Here is a 12,475-nt window from a genome sequence, read left to right as displayed (position 1 = left end):
CTGGGACTCATTTTTGGAGAATCAAACCCCCAATGTTTCTTGCAAGGAAGTGCCGGATCAGGATTGAGTCTTGGGGAAAGCTGAGCCAAATCACTTTGAAAGCTGGATTGCGAATTTCCGTTTACATCATGAAGAAATAGTGTAACAGTCTTGGGGAAGGCGAAAAGCTCTCCTGTATTTCTGGTGACTTCTCCATAAAGCAGCATGGCTGCAATATTCAATATTTTTGAAATGAAATAGAGAGAGCTTCCTCCCAGCTTATAGTAATATACTTCAGAGAAATGGATTTCCCTTTCTCCATTTCCCAAGTGGTCCTGAGTTTCTTTAACACCATTCTAACTTTCAACCATGTGTGCTTCTGCAGAAAAAAAAAATGTGTTTAAATTCATTTTTCCTTTATTTCAATGGTTGTTGTTGATTCGTGGCACAGATGTTTAGACTGGATTTGGCATTTTTGTTTACCTGTTGAGTTCTTTCTAAGGACCTGAGATGATTACTCTCCTCCTCCTCCTCCTGTTCCTCCTGTTCCTCCTCCATGCAAACTCCACTCCCTTCTAGCACTGATGATGTTACCTAGTTGGGTAATGAAACATCTGCAAAAAAACAGCAAGCTCAGAGAGCATCAAGGACCTCACAGTCTTTCTCCTCCTTCTCCTCCTCCTCCTCCTCCTCCTCTCTTCCTTTTTTCTTTCTTCTTTCTTCCCCCTCCTCTTCTCCTCCTCCTCCTCCTTCCTTCTCCCTTCTTTTTCATTTCTTCTTTCGTCCTTCCTCCTCTTCTTCTTTTCCCCTTCTTCTTCCTCCCCTTCCCCTCCCCCTCTTCCTCCATCGTTTCATTCCACGCCCCCCCCCCCCAAGCCTATGAGGAAAAGCCTTTGGGAGGCTCTTCTGCCAAAAGTAAGGCTTTTCTTTGAGAGAAGGAATTAAAACTGGGAGGAAACAGTCCCTTTGAGAGAGGAGAGAGCAAAAAAGGGGGAGGCTGGTTGTGTGCCTCTCTGCTCTCCGATTGAAGTCTTTCTCTCTGCTTATCTGGCTTCTGTTGGCAACTTCATTGATGCACAGGAGGGAGGGAGGGAAAGGAGCTGTCCGGGGGCGAAGGGGGACAAGGGAAGGAGGACGGGGAAATGAAAGGGGGGGGAGGAAGGAAGGAAGGAAGGAAGGAAGGAAGGAAGGAAGGAAGGAAGGAAGGAAGGAAGGATTGGCCCTCCAACTTGGGGAACTTTCCTGGGCCGTGCGGGGCTCCAGGGCCGTTGCCAGCCATTGTCTCTCCCCGGGAGGCTGCCAAAAGGCTCGGCTAATCCAAGCGAGGGGAGGGAAGCCCGAGCTGTCCTCCGGTGCCCCCCCCCTCCCAATTCGGTCCCTGTCCTGCCAGGGAACGGAGCGGCTCGGAGCTGGAGCGGCTCCTCCGAGCTGGAGGCCAGCGAGGGGTCAGCGGGAGTGGGAAGCAGCCCAGAGGCCGCAGAAAGCCGCCCAAATCCTCTGGCTTGCGCCGCTCCGGGGGGAAGAGGCGCCCTGCGGCCCGCAGGAGCTCCCAGAGGGTGGGCAGAGAAGCGGCCCCGCTGGCGGGGAGGGGGTTTCTCCGGATGGCCCGCTTCGCCGGGGTCTTCGGTGAGGATCCGGCCTCCTGGCGGGATAAATGCGGAGCTGGCCGCGGAGGGGGGAGGACCAGGGGCCAGGGCTCCGCGCCTCTGCCCGGACTCAGCATCGCCTGCCCTGGCTTTGCCTTCCCCCCGCCGCCCTCCTTCCCTAAGGTAAGCCGAGGGGCGCGCCAGCCAAGGCAGGAAGCGGGGCCTCGGGCCGTCGGGATCGGGCTGGCTGGTGGCGACGACCCGGCGAAAGGAGGAGGAGGAGGATTGTGGGGGGGTCTTTGGTGCTCTTGAAGCTTCGTGGTTTTCTTGCTGTCGTTTCCTGACCCAACTAGGTAACATCATCAGTGCTAGAAGGGGGTGGGGTTTGGAGGAGGAGGAGGAGGAGGAGGAAGAAGAAGAAGAAGAAGAAGAAGAAGAAGAAGAAGAAGAAGAAGAAGAAGAAGAAGAAGAAGAAGAAGAAGAAGAAGAAGAAGAAGAAGAAGAAGAAGAAGAAGAAGAAGAAGAAGAAGAAGAAGAAGAAGAAGAAGAAGAGAAGAAGAAAGGAGGAGAAGAGAAGAAAAAGAAGAGGAGGAGGAGGAAGAAGAAGAAGAAAGAAGAAGAAGAAGAGGAGGAGGAGGAGGAGGAGGAGGAGGAGGAAGAAGAAGAAGAAGAGGAGGAGAGGAGGAAGAAGAGGAGGAGGAGGAAGAAGAGGAAGAAGGAAGAAGAGGAGGAGAAGAAGAAAGAAGAGAAGAAGAAGAAGAAGAAGAAGAAGAGGAGGAGGAGGGGAGGAGGAGGAGGAGAGGAGAAGAAGAAGAAGAAGAAGAAGAAGAAGAAGAAGAGAAGAAGGAGGAAGAGGAGGAGGAAGAGGAGGAAGAAAGAAGAAGAGGAGGAGGAGGAGGAAGAAGAGGAGGAGGAGGAAGAAGAGGAAGAAGAAGAAGAGGAGGAGGAAGAAGAAGAAGAAGAAGAAGAAGAAGAAGAAGAAGAAGAAGAAGAAGAAGAAGAAGAAGAAGAAGAAGAAATTGCTGCCTTGGCACTCGGATTGGAAAGAGCCTCTCCTCCTCCCCCCGCGCCCCCCCCCGCGTCGAAAAGTTGCAAGGGAGGGAGGGAGGGAAGGAGGCCAGGCTCCCGCTCCGCCCCGCTTTGCCCCCCTCCCTCCCTCCCTCCCTCCCTCCGGGCTGGCGAGGGGGGCAGCCCGACTCCTGCTGCCGCGCTTCTGTTTGCCTTGGCAAATGGGACCGGAGGCTGGGTCGGGGCGCTCCGGGCTGCCGGAGCCGGGAAATGAAGGAGCCGAGCGGAGCAGAAGGAGCGGCGGGCAGGAGAGGCGGAAACAGCCCGCTTTGCATTCGGAGCCGGTAGGTTTACACGTCAGAAGCGACCGGGGGGGGGGGGCGGTTAGCAAGAGGCTCGTGCGGGGGAGGGGGCGTCAGAGAGACCGGGAAGGGGGGGGGGGCTTTCAAGAGGCCGCAGGAGCAGGAGCAGGAGGAGGAGGGGGGAAGGAGGGGGGGTCTTGCTGGCGAGCCGTGTTGTGGTCCGGGGGCTTTGCGGGAATCGGAGGGGGGAGGGGGAAGTCGGCGCCCGGTGCGGCGAGGAGGAAGAGGACGAGGAAGAGGAGGAAGCCGGCAAAGGGGCGGCGGAGCTGGGGAGCGGAGGAAGACAAGCCAGGGGAAGCGACGGGGGCTTCGGGGCTGGTGGCAGCCCCCGCAGAGGCGAGCCCGGAGGGACGGGGTGAGCCGGGCGCTTGGCTGGAGATTTGGCCCCTCCGGGGGGAGGGGTCTCCGAGGGACCGGTCGGCCTGGCCGCGCCGTGGGAAGGAAGCGAGAGGGTGAGCCTCTTCCCCCGGCTCGCTCCAGCTCGGGCAGCCCCCGGGCAGCTGCGCCGCTACAACTTCGGCTCCGGCGCTTTGCTCCAGCCAGCTCCCTGCGGGGATGGTTGCGAGGGTTGTTGACGTGCAGGATCGGGACTCCGGACGGCAGAGAGCCCGAGTTGGCGGGATTCTCCGCGTGCGATCCCCAGGAAGACCCCCATCCCCTAACTCGGCTCCCCCCCCCGGGGTCCTTTTCCTGGGCGGGGGTGGTGTCGACTTAGACCCCTGTCATTTCCTCCTCTCCCCCCTCCCTTATTCGTTTCTGGAAAATCTGCATGGATTTAAACCAGCAGGTGTGTTTGATGTCTTTGAGAAGGTGGGGGGGGGAGGAAATGTGTTAGGAGTTAGGTGAGTAGCTCTTTGGTTGGTCTGATGATCTCTGGGTGCCCCTTCCTGCAAAGCGACCCATTCATTTACAGAAGACAGCTACTCTTGTTTTTTTTTTTTTCTTTCTCTCTCTCTCTCTCTTTCTCCTTCGGGGTCCCCTCCCTCTTGGCAGCTGGAACATTTCATAGGGGCTCAACCAAAACAGAAGTGGCATCCCTCCCACCCACCCACCCCTCCAAGGAAGAGGGGGAGCCAAGAGGACGGAGCTGTTGCCCATAGGTCACTAGGGAAGAGAGGCCTAATTATCCACAGGCCCCAGAGATGGAGAGGGGCTAGCTCCCTACCTCAAAGCCTGGGGCATGAAAAGGGGCGTGAGCTGGCCATAAGTCCCTCCCTCCCCAACCGGGATGACACTTGATCCTCATTTGCGTACATGGGTCTCCTGACCCACTCACCCACCCTGCCAAGTGCTAAGTAAACTCTGAAAGATTCAATAGCTTCCCTTGCTGGTTAGTCAGAGTGGAATTGGGAGGTAGAAGGAGCTGCCTATCGACCTTTTCATCATTTACGGATAGATGGAATCCCTTCTCTTCCCTTTTACAGAATAGCTCTATAGGTCCCCATTGGCCCCACTGAGAAAGTTGGATGGGCGCCCCCCAATTCTTACAGGATAAATCCTGGGGGTTCCTAATGATTCGCCTCCTTCTCTTCAATTTCTTTCCAAGTGGTTTTCAACTTCGACCTTCCGTAGAAAGCAAAACTGAGCGGATATGTGACGCAGTGCTCTTTGGAGATTCTCGTTTTAGTAATTTGGGGGTAAGTTGCAATGTTGGGGGGTGGGTTGCGTTGGGGTGGGTTAGTCCCAGCAACAGCCTTCCCTTTAAAACTAGTGACTCTCTATTTCCCCTCCCTCCGGTTGTGTGCAATAGTAGATAACCCACTGCCTTTGCTGCTGTGTAATTTCTCTTGGACGTGCATGAAATGAAATGTCAGCCTTGTGCAGTTGTGGTGTGCTCCGACATTGTATCAGATTTATGGAGGGGTGGCGGTAGAGGCAGAACCTAATCCAGAACAGGGCATAAAGGGAGATATATTTATTTTTATTTCTGTGTACATCAGCAGTAAAAACAACTCGCTGGCTACAGTCCACGGATAAATGCTGGGCTTTGAAGATTAACATTTCTGGAGAGTAACTATTGCTGTTGCCAATTTGGGCTCCCCTTCAAATCTATCCTAAAAGTTGCTCAAGCTGATGTTACCATTTTCAAAGTAATCCTTGGGGCTCGTTATATAAATGTTATTTGGCACTCCTTTTAAAAAAACCAAAACAAAACAAACAACAAAAAAAAAACAGCCAAGCTAGGCTTTGCAAACTTTTTCCGAAGTTTTGTTAAAACTCTTTGCTGATCAAAACATAAGCCGGGCTATATTCAGAGCAGCTTATTGTTTGAGAACGTTGCTTTGAATTGCAATAATAATTCTGCAGGGTTTCTATACAGCTGCATGCAGGTTATCAAAGCGACCGATGATGCTCGCTGCTTTCTTGCTGAGGTGCGGGATTGTTTCCAAACCTATAGGATGATTTTAAAAAATAGCTTAGTTTTGAAAACATGTTCAAACAAGGTCTCCCTCAGATTTCGTTGTATGCACACAATAATGGAAGGGTGCCCCTTCATAGCTGTTGCATTACCTCTGTTTGGAAAGAGAACTAGTGTTTTTCGTTCTGTAGAAAATCCAGTAAATGATAACCATGTTTAATGTACTGAATAAAAGGTGTTTTATATTCTGCTGGCAGGCCCTGTGCAAACATTTATTCTGCCTCCAATAAATAGAAATTTACAGAAGTTGGCTATTCCCCCCCCCCCCTTCTGGTCTGTCATAAACTTTAACTACATCACTGAATGCCTAATGGAGGAAAGCGGAAGCGGTAGAAATTCACTTGGGAAAATTTCAAGGCGAGAAAGCTGAAAAGGAAAATCTGGGAGTTTGTTTTAAACACCTTCATGCGTTAATGGGCAACTTTGGTTCCCTAAGCAAGTTGTCGTTGTTGCCTTCCTCCCTAAGCTCATCTGTACACTTCATGTCAATGTCACATCACATCCTCAGCGTACTTTGTGTGATGGAAGTGTCTCTGCCAGACAAACAGGCAATGCTCTGGACTGTTTCCGTTCCAATAGCTACCTCCCAGAATGCATTTTCCTCTTCCTATTGGATCGTGAGAGGACCATGGGCTTGCAAAGCTGTACGTTCAGCTTGTCAGCCATTCAAGCTTTTTAGCTCTTATTTGGCTGCTGGTTCTCAGCTACCATTCCAATCACAGTTCTCCTGTGATTGCTGATGTCAAAGCTTAGCACAGAGGTCTCCTTTCGCAGGGGTCTTCAAACTTGGCCCTTTTATCACTTGTGGACTTCAACTCCCAGAATTCCTCAGCCAGCAGGCTCTGGGAGTTGAAGTCCACAAGTGATAAAAGGGCCAAGTTTGAAGACCCTCTGTCCTATCGTCTTTGAAAGCCTGATGTATTTCTTAATACTTTCACGTTTTTATGTAGAAAAGAGGCATCATATCATGATAAAAGGGGGCCAGAGTGTGCAGACAAAGTGGGGAGGGGGTCAGTAGTTCAATATTTGGGGAGGGGGGTATGGCTTTTATTATTAGTACTATTACTCTGATGCTTTACATGTACATTAAGAGCTTCTGCACTGGAGACAAATTCCATGTCTCTAATCACACTTGGCCAAATAAAGCCTGCTCTGTTCTGTTCTGTTTATGGTTTGTGGGTTTATTGTTGTGAGCCACACAACAGTGCAAATCTTTTAAATAAATTTTAAATAAATTCAATCTTTGCACTTTTTTTAAAAAAAAAAATGTCACGTTGTTGTCACAGTTCCTACAAGTCAGCCTGAGTGATCTTGATTGGACGCTTGATTTTGTTTGCAAGAGGATAGGCCTCAAGCCCAAATAAAAACACTTAGAACTGGGTGCAAAAGATACGCATTAAGCACTTTCAGCCAGGAAATTGGAGTTAAGTACCAGAACTGACAGTGCAAAAAATCTATAACTGAGTTATTTCAGGTCATAGTTGTTTTGTTGTGGCTACAGTATTGTTCTGGAGATGGGAGCATCTTCCTTTCTGATCTTCAGTGTCTACTACACACTCCAGTGTCAACATGTACATGAATGCACAGTAGTCCTCAACTTACAACCTTTCATTTAGTGACCGTTTAAAATTACAGCAGCACTTTAAAAAGTGACTTATAACCATTTTTCACGCTTAGAACTATTTCAGCATCCCCGTGGTGACGTAAGCAGGATTTGGATGCTTGGCAACTGGCATGTATGGGTGATGGTTGCAGTGTCCCGGGGTCAGGTGATTCCGTTTTGCAACTCTCTGACAAGCAAAGTCAATGGGAGAAGCCAGGTTCCTTTTACTACCATATTACTAACTTAACAACTGCAGTGATTCATTTAACAACTTTGGCAAGGATGGTCATGAAATGGAGCAAAATTCACTTAACAACTGTCTCACTTAGCAACAGATGAAAGCCAGGTTGGAACTCTCACTATGGAAGCCTTTAGCTTCCAACAGTAGCAATTAAGAGAGTTTGAGGAGTTTTCAAGTTAGGCACGGATGCTGTGAAGGGACACCCTCCCATAACAAGGGATGTCCATCATCAGACCTTTACTGAATGAATTTATCAGATCTTGGGTGATAACAATGAGCATTGCAAAGCTCAATTGAGTTAAGGTTCATGATTAGCTGTATCTTGATATTCTTCATCTATTGTTAGAGACCCCACTCATCCACTTCATGGTTGGTTTCTGTTGCTCCCCTCTTGGAGGAGGTTTTGAAGTATTTATAGCAGAACTACTGGATTTGTAACAGCTTTGTGCCTTATGTCATCCGTCTTGTAAATTCTCAAGATTGGGGGTTTTTTTGTCATTTATATGTATACATTTGAACTAGACTGTAATGTTTCTCTGTGTCATATATGTGTGTGTGTATGCGTATATGCATAATGGTTTTTTTTGAGAACTGATTGCAACAATATTTCATTTTAACGTATGCTGATTAATGTACATTTAAAGTGACAATAAAGTATTCTACTCTATTCTACTCTACTCTACTCTACTCTACTCTACTCTATTCATTATGTTAAGCCATAGTGCAACTTCTTTGGTTTTAGCTTTGTGTGCATTTAGTGATGACAATTTAGAAGCCAGGGTTTCTGGGTTATGTGTGCTTGTGGTTTATTTATGAAACCATTCTGAAGCACCCCATCTTTTAGAACATGTATGAATCCAATCCTTGTGTAAGCAAATCTCCTCTATTGTCGAATAGGTGATTCCCCCCCCCTCTTCTTAGCCCTGTTGTTGGTTAATGGTGTTACCAAAATCCAAAATCTTATGTATCAGGAGACAGAAATAAGGTTTGTGTCAAATCTATGAAAGCCAAATTTCTTAACTATTTTCCTTCCCCATGACTGCTAGATTTTTAGTTTTTAAAACGACAGGATAAGAAGTAGATACATTGCTCTATTCCTTTCAATATCCAGCAAGGAATAATTGCCAGTTGAGCATGGATTCATTGTGGAAATTCTGAGAGCTTTATGCATGGTTAGATTTTGTTTGTTTGTTTGTTTGTAAATAAAATGTATTATCACCATTATGGCTTTGATCTGCAATTGCAAAGACTCAGAAAAGAAGGCTTCTTAATTACTAGTTTTGCTCCATTAAGAAACAAAGTGGTTACATATCTGCTCATCACATTGTTAATTCTAGCCTAGAATGTCAACATGACTTTTCCCAGTAGTAGAAATTAAGAAAATTCCCTAGAAGCAGTTGTGGAGTTTGTGGACAGAAGAGCATTTATTACGGCAAAGCCTTTGATAATTTTGGGGTCTTTAAAATCTGGCGTCCAAATTAAATCATCCCAATTGTTGATTCTGTCAACGCTCCTGAGAGGACAGTTGATCTGTTTCTTTGCTTCCTATAAGCTGCTCCAATTGCCGTTAAAATCCATCTCCGCTGTTTTATAAAGTTGTTACTCTGCTTGGTGATTTAATGCCAACTTCAGGCTAAAAAGAAAATCTGTTGAGATGTTTGTTCCCACGTTCCACGGAAACAAAGAGAGTGAAAAATTGCATTATGAACCTTATCTGTTTTTTCAGCCCATCTCTCTGTACGTTGGGATAGGAATGTCTTATTTCCTTAGCCTGGTCATGCCTTTATGGCCATTCCAAACAGCTGTTCACAAAAACCTGGGGGTTTGTTGTGGTTATTGCTGCTGCTGCTGTTGTTGTTGTTGTTTTCAAAGATGAATTCCTTAAAGACTGGGAAGCAAAGATGCTTCCACCTCTGGAGGTCCCATTTCCATGCGACCAGAAAGATGGAATCTGAAGGACTTTGGATGGACTTTTTTTTACAGCAAATCAAGATTTCACCCTTCTTTTCAAAAGTTCCAGGAAAACGCGTAGAACCACCAGATTGCTGCACATTAGTCTCAACATTTGCAATGTGAGCATATGGTTGAGGGGTGGGGAGGGGAAGGATTGCTTTGAAATTTCAAGGCTTGTTTTGCCTCTAACAATAGACTGTCAAGATGACTTCCCAAGGTTGCAACTAACTATAATTTACCAGTCAAGGCAAGATGAGAACAACACGTTGCGATCTGCATCGCATCCGGGTATGAAGAGCATTTCCCAAACTTTTCAGCTTTGCAGTAAGCTTTTTTGTTAACTAAACCAGATTAGCATTTTAACAACCCCAAAGTGAACTTCCACCATTCTTTTTCTCTTGGATGCTGTATGTGTTGTTAATCCATCATCTTGTCTTTGGCCACACCAAGCTATTGGTTCAATAACCCTTTGGAGAAACTATTCAGTTCTGAACAATGGAGCTGGCAGCAACCCTTTCTCCGCCCCCTCCCCTTCCATGCCACTGGCAGCATTGTCTGTCTCTGATGACTGAAGTTAACATCCAGAACGGGATGTTTCTTTTGTGTTCAGTGGGTTTAGTCGCTTGCTCCAACACAGCTTAGCAGGCACACCTGCGGAGGAATAGAAGCGAGGTTACCAATAGCTGCTGGGACATCTGGCCCTGCCAAGCTCTCCGAAAGGGTACCCTTATTCATTTGTGACATTTGTCATTGGTTTTTATTATTGTTATTATTATTATGGATCATCGCACAGTCAGCCAGATGTTCAGACTGGATTTGGCATTTTGTCTACCTATCGAGTCCTTACCCAGGACCTGGGATAGGCAGATGCGGATGTTTGATGGTATTACAGGTATCGTCGCAGGATGGAAGCAGTTCCTAGTAAGGCCGCCTTTTGCAATTGACTAATGGCGAATTTGTCAATGCCGATGATGGTGTTCAAGTGGTGCTCCAGTTGTTTTGGGATTGCACCCAAGGCGCCTATGACTATTGGTGCTACCCTTGCTTGCTTTTGCCACAGTCTTTCTATTTCTATTTGTAGGGCTTTGTATTTTGTTATCTTCTCCAGTTCTTTCTCATCTATTCTGCTGTCTCCAGGCACTGCCATGTCCACTATCCAGACTTTTTTGTCTTTCTTATTGACAGTTTTTAAGTGTGGGGTGTTATGTTGCAGGTCCTTGTCTGTTTGAATTCTGAAGTCCCAGAGCAGTTGTTGTTGTTGTTGTTATTTTCAAGGGGGGAAAATCCTCCTTCCTCAATTGAAAATTAGGTTTGGATATATTAGTTTCAGCCTTCCTTCATCTGATGCTGTCCAGAGTATTGGAACACAAACCCTGTTTACTTCATCCTGGGATGAAGGTGGACTTGTGGGGTCCTTGGTGCTCTCTGAGCTTGGTGTTTTCTTGCAGATGTTTCATTACCCAGCTAGATGACATTATCACTGCTAGAAGGGAGTGGGGTTTGCAAGGAGGAGCAGGAGCAGGAGGAGAAGAAAGAGGGGGGAATTATGGAGGTCTTGGTGCTCTCTGAGCTTGGTTGTTTTCTTGCAGATGTTTCATTACCCAGCTAGATAACATCATCAGGGCTAGCAGGGAGTGGGTTTTGCTCTTTTTTTATATACTAGTCTGACTGTATCTTGCCAGCACTGGTGGGAGTGTTTTAGGTGCTTCCTTGATCAGGCTGTTGTTTACTGTTAGCTTGTTTGTCTGAGTTGATAGCTCCTTGACTGGGCTATTATTTACTTCTTGATTGCTGGTCTACTATTAATCCTGGCATTCATCTCTGCCTATCCGAGTTTTGATTGCTAGCAAGGACGTGTTACTACCTAGTTGGGTAGCGAAACATCTGCAAGAAAACCACCAAGCTTGGAGAGCACCAAGGATCCCATAGTTCAACCCTCATCTGCAAATGCTCTCTTCTGTGTTGATGGAAGTTGCACTGAAATCCATATATATTAGAAGAGACCAAGTTGAAAATAAAAATTTCCCTGTATACATTTAAAATAAGGAAAATTTTGCTGAACCAAGTGAAAAGCTTGTCTAGGCCAGTTGGGCTTCCTGGAGAATGATTGTGATAGCAATAGCACACCGGCTTATATACCTCTTCACTGTGCTTTACAGCCCTCTCTAAGCAGTTTACAGAGTCAGCATATTCCCCCCACCCTACAATCTAGGTCAGTGGTGGCAAACCTATGGCATGCGTGCCAGAGGCAGCACTTGGAGCCCTCTCTGTGGGCACACATGCCATTGCCCCAGCCTCGCCTCCCCCCGTGACCTCCTCCCCTCCAGCAGCCCCCCTGGAGGAGAGTTGCCCCCAAGTGTGGGCCACATGGAGCAGCACAGCCAAGAACATGGCAGCCAGGCAGCGTAGACAAGACTCTGCCCTCATGCCCCATTGCACACAGTTGATGCTGCGGGGCGTGAGCAGAGTGCATGGCCACTATGGCACTGCTGGGCTGCCTGGGCGATCTGCGATGGGCCCTGGAGGTGGTGAGTGGCCCTGTGGGCAGGCAGGTAGAGGCAGGGCAGGGGGTGGAGTGGGGGCGGGGCCAGTTTTTGGGCACTCGGTCTCTAAAAGGTTTGCCATCACTGATTTAGGTCCTCATTTTACCAACCTTGGAAGGAAGGAAGGCTGAGTCAACCTTGAGCCCCATCAGGATCAAACTCCTGGAGTGAGCAGCAAGTTAGCCTGCAGTATTAGGCTCAACTAAGAGGCTTAGAAGCAAAGCAAGAAAAGAGAGAGAGAATAAACTCTTACCTGGGTCACCTAGCAACTGGTATTTGAAGCCTTGCATTCTGGAGGCATCACACTGCCATCTGTAAGGACTGGTAGACCTGTCCTCCACTGATATCGGATGAGTTAACTTCTGAGCAAATCTGTGTGGGATTATATTCTTCTTAATGCCTTTGTTTTTAGACTAAGGCTGCTGACCTGCTACTGGAAGTGGGAATATTGGCTTAAATGATTTGGACAAGCCGGATAAAGTATCAGATGGCTACAGTAGACAAAGAATGCTCTGTGTTGATAAGAGCTCTAAATATAACCCTACTCCTGCTCAACTGTGAGGTGGTTCCAGCAATATTACTCAACTTTAATTTCCGCAACCCCTGTAGGCCAGGTGCTTTTTGATGTCTAGGAATTCATCTCTCCGGAGGACTCAGAACTAGAGTTCAGTAAAGGGAAGATGGTTGGCAGGGAAATGGTGGGGAATAGAGTTAAACAAGGCAGGAAATGAATCTTAATCCTGATTTAATTGGCTCGCAACCAAGTCATGAAGTTGTCTTT

At 47.5% G+C, this 12,475-nt stretch overlaps 1 protein-coding gene across 12 annotated transcripts in view; it reads left to right on the top strand.

Annotated features, from left to right (window-relative positions):
- The window catches only part of SEMA6D (semaphorin 6D), a 282,445-nt gene that overhangs the window by 215,220 nt on the left and 54,750 nt on the right, over positions 1 to 12,475 (top strand). For 4 of the 12 annotated variants that reach the window (XM_039359373.1, XM_039359371.1, XM_039359372.1 and 1 more), the window contains exon 1: positions 2,735 to 2,917. The exons of 1 other annotated variant lie outside the window; for it this stretch is intronic. The gene's annotated coding sequence lies outside the window, so the exon portion shown is untranslated. Of the gene's footprint in view, positions 1 to 1,162; positions 1,749 to 2,734; positions 2,918 to 3,990; positions 4,573 to 12,475 lie in introns of those variants that run through there. 7 more of the 12 variants (XM_039359377.1, XM_039359375.1, XM_039359376.1 and 4 more) reach the window with 4 other exon arrangements.

Source organism: Crotalus tigris, unplaced genomic scaffold (genome assembly GCF_016545835.1).
Source record: "Crotalus tigris isolate CLP2741 ecotype Arizona unplaced genomic scaffold, ASM1654583v1 scf7180000019068.10715455, whole genome shotgun sequence".
NCBI lineage: Eukaryota > Metazoa > Chordata > Lepidosauria > Squamata > Viperidae > Crotalus > Crotalus tigris.
The sequence above is the reverse complement of the archived record's forward strand: the minus strand, read 5'-3'. Positions and strand labels throughout refer to the sequence as shown.